The sequence below is a fragment of the Nicotiana attenuata genome, chromosome 12 (genome assembly GCF_001879085.1).
Source record: "Nicotiana attenuata strain UT chromosome 12, NIATTr2, whole genome shotgun sequence".
In the NCBI taxonomy this organism is placed as follows: Eukaryota; Viridiplantae; Streptophyta; class Magnoliopsida; order Solanales; family Solanaceae; genus Nicotiana; species Nicotiana attenuata.
Genome location: NC_032000.1, coordinates 47,388,659 through 47,393,347, shown reverse-complemented (window position 1 = coordinate 47,393,347; position 4,689 = coordinate 47,388,659).

Sequence of the window (4,689 nt, the reverse complement as noted above, 5' to 3'; positions counted from 1 at the left end):
AAGATTAAGGAGGTCTAGAGTTATGATTTCCCCTATTGTCGGAATCCTTCCCGCTATGTCTTCTATAATTTCGCCTAAGTATTCTCTACCGATCATGAGCACTCTTATTACCGTAAATCTCTCCCGAGTAATTACGATAATTTACTAGACGCACTCTCCCGAGCTACGCTAGCTGGCTTTTAATACAACTCACTTCAGATCGCACCCAAGGCTTCGTTATCCCTAATCCCGCCTTTAAACCCTAGGTTATTGAATCCCTCATATACTTTGGGAGTGGTGTTGTTCAACAATTACCTAAATATGCACTCTCTCCCGAGTTATGCATACTAAATAGGCACAGCTAATTGAAAGCTCTTCAACCAACCACAATATAAACGTAGTTGAACAAATAGAGAAAAGCTATGGCTCAATTATATAAAAACATAACAAGAATTTATCCTACAAAAGGTTCTATCAAAACTCTAGATAACAAATTAGCTATTCATAATAGTATGTAAAACTACAATACTAAAAGTCATAACCAACAATGAAAAATAGGAAGAGGAAGGAAAAAACTCGTAGAAGAATTCTCCGCCTTGCTCCAAATGTGTTCTTGCCTCCAAGGGTGTTGTCTAACCCTAAAGTAGTGTCTCTCCGCCTCCTTAGGTCTAATTTGTGTCCAAAATATGTCCTCTTCTTTTTCTTGGCCAGCCTCCTTTGTTTAATATAGGGTTTAGGACTTAAAATCCCATGTTTTGCACATAAGTCCCTGAAATTTTCGCCTCCTGCCGCGGTTTTGCCGCGGTCGCGGTGGAACCACGGCCAAACATGCCCTCTGATTCTTCAGTTGTCCGCGACTATCTTCTATCGCGGTTCTGCCGCGGTCGCGGTGGAACCGCGGTTTTTCACCCTGTTTCGTTTGGAATTTCGAAAAACGTAAAACATAAAAGTTGTAGCCCTTTGAGTTAGCTTTCCAACCATATATTGTGGACCCAAATGGAGTTCCGAGCAAAAAGTTATGTCTATTTTACTAGACAGTGCGCAATATGCCTCCTCAAGTCTTCGTTCGTACTTAATTATCAAATTTGACCCCCGAACACGATCCCGGCTTAATTCCTTGAGCTTTTACTCAGACTTCAAAGCTTCAAATCACTTAAATTCATTCCATAACATCTATATAGCTCGGAATCACACCTACAAGGCATAAAACACACAATTAGTGCAAAACACTAGCGATTAAAGCGCAAACTCAATTAAAGTGCAGTAAATTCGAGTGTAATAAGCGACTAAAATATGCAATTATAGCCTATCATCAGTATTTTCGAAATAAATTAGTTCCAAACTGTGAGGGATATTCGCCAGACTAAATTGATTATAATGTCAGAATTTTCCAGTATGTTACATCATTTAATTGTTGTTGAATGACTGCCTTTGTAGATTATATGGAATTATGTGGTTGGTACAATAACAACAACAACAAAAATAACCCAGTGGAATCTCTCAAGTAGGGTCAGGGGAGGATAGTGTGTACGCAAGAGATAAAAAGAGATAACGCCAGCAACGTGATATACAACATCCTTGTGAGCGTTACTGTGTTAAACCAAAAATCAGAAAAAAAACTGTTAGGAGAATTAAAGAAATCTGGAAAATAGTAGAGAATCAGAAATATTCCGAGTCCACAAGTTTCTTGTGTGTCTTTAAGGAATTTTAACCCCCTCACACGTTGCCAAGGTAATGGATTAAATCCTCCCAGGATAAAACGGAATAAACCTTCCTGCAACAGTGGCAATACAAACTGCAGGATACCAACGAACTCAAAGAACGGAGCAAAATCACACTTACAAATTTGAGAGAGAGAGACTGCGAATTAGGATGCAGTATATTCAGAAAGAAAGAAGTTCTGGAGTGTTTTTCATGTGTAGAAAATGGAGCCTTGCCTCAGAATTTATAGGCAATTATCAGAAGAGGTGTCTGGAAAAGGTGCCTTTTCAGAAGAATACGCTGCCTGCCGCGGTTCTACCGCGGTCGCGGCAGAACCGCGGTCAGAGAGGCTCTCTGAATCAGCCTGTCGCGGTTCTACCGCGGTCACGGCAGAACCACAGCCAGAGAGGCCCTCTGAACCTTCAGCAGGGGTCTGGCGTATTTTCAGCAGTGATTTGGCATTTAATTAATTATTAAATAATTAAATAAATTTTGTCCAAAAATAATCTTATCGATCATTTGACAAATCCAAATCCAAATTCCAAATCCAAATCCAAACCCAAATAAGCCGAAGCCGAGCGAGCGACGACGACGGCGCGAGGGTTCATTCTCTTCAACTCCTTTTAAGAGCTTTAAGAAGTGATTCTATATATAAGCACACAAATATGGTTGTCCCTCACCAATGAGGGACAAAGTGCAAGATAAAAGTTCACTTCTTCAAATTTTCAATTTCCCTCCATTTTATTTCCCTCCATTCCCAATTCACACTTCTTCTACTTTAAAGCCCAATGGCTTAAAGTCCAACAATCCTCACAAAGTTTTTTGGGCAAAATACAAAAATGACCGGTCGGTCAAAACTAATTGCATTTGCAAACTAAAAAATATATGAAATATGTATATTATAGGTATATGCACATATATACAAAAAATATGTATTTTATCGGCTATTATTTTTTAGACCGGCTAAAAATATATTGTATACGGTAGAAATCGGGGCTACCCGATTTCACTATTTGATCGAAACAAGGACGTTGCATCGAAGAGCTAAGGCATCGAGTTCGAGATCAAAGTCTCTTTCGAGATCGAGGTTGGTATCAATCGAAGCAAGAGGAGATAGACTTCGAGTAACATCGGGGATAGATTAGTAGCGGTGTATACGGTCAAAATCAAGTATGCCCGATTTCGCAGGCTCGGGGAGTTGCTTCAAGAAAAAGCTCAAAACGGACCTGGCTCGAGCCCGATGGCAGAGTATAGAACTTGAAGATCGAAGTGCTCGATGAAAATTAAGGCTGAGTATGACCAACCTCGAGATAATACCGTTATGGCTTAGTAACAGAAAGAGCGAGATTCCCGCAAAAACCCGAAGATCCTGGCATAAATTCCGGAACGGATTTGTACTTGGCGGTTAGACAACTGTCTAATAAGATTTCCTACTATAATTAGAAGTGTATCTTATTTAGGACCCCCTACTATATAAAGGGGAGCCCATTCATTTGTAAGGGACGATTTTATGGACTGAAACAAAAGCAATATAGTTCTGACCCTTATTCTTGTTCGTCAATTCATTCAATCTTTACTGTTCTCATACTTTATCACCTCGAGGATACCTGAATTCAATGCTGAAGCTTTGTTTGCATACTGGTTTGGATTATTTACAGTTCAATTCTACCTCTTATTTTCTTACTTATCAATTGGTATTTGGTGAAATCACATATCATTAAGTTAAAACCACATTATAAATTTAATTCTTACTCAAATTTTAAGGTAAACACATATATTTCTCAAGTTTTTTCCCAATCATTTGATATCTGGCGCTCATTGACCCGACTAATTTGGGTTCATGTAACGTAAAATCCATTAAAGGAAGAACGCTCCCTATTAATAACATTTCCATTTTGATAGCTCAAATTCAAGACCCTGAATTAAGGATGAAGAATTTCATTCACCCCACCATATCACTTGGTCATAGATCCTTACGAGGTCATTTATAACTACTTCACTGGGGAGATTTTCTAATGGGCTACTTTCATTTATAGTACACTATTAAAAATATAATACAAAAGATTAGCATTAATTAATGATTAACAAATATGGCAGTAAAATATTTATACATATAGCAGATTTAATTCAATTCAAATCAGCAAGAATCAAGTTGTATAAAAAGACAGCCCTAATATTTAATATCTTTTCCTACTGTTTCTCTCCATTCCATAACATGTTTTATGATTTCGTTAGAAACCAAGCCATTCCGTAATAGATTTTTTCCTTTCCATACATGGACCTTTTTATATAATGTAATGTAGCAAATTATACATCTTTATATTCTGATGAAATAAAATACATATATTTTTTGAAAAAATTATAATGTATATTTGTGGTATATATACATTATAAATCATATATTTTTAGAAAAATTCATGTATATATGCATATGTTGTTTATATACGTCTTTATATTTAAATATATATCATTGATCCATTTCATAACAATTTTTTCCTTTTTATACAAGGATCTTTTTATTCAACTTAATCCTAGCAAAATTATATATCGGTATATTCCAATGAAATAGAATACATATATTTCGTGAAAAAAAATATAATGTAAGTTTGTGGTATATTATAAAATCATGTGTTTTTTTTAAGGAAAAATCATGTATATATGCATATGTTATCTATAAACTTATTTATATTTAAATAGATATTATTAATATGCCATTTATATTTTGCACTAATATAACATGCATATTTGTATAAATTACCCGTATATAAATAGTATATGTGACATATATTTTTTTTTTCTATATACATATTAGTGGCATGTTAATATTTTAGATTAAATTGTATGTAAGGTATATGCTAGCAATATACTTTGAATAATATCAATATAATAAAGTATTATGATGTATATATATAAGTTATATATGTGGTATAAACACACACACACACACACACACATATATATATATATATATGACATATTGATGGAATATTTACATTGTAAATTATCACA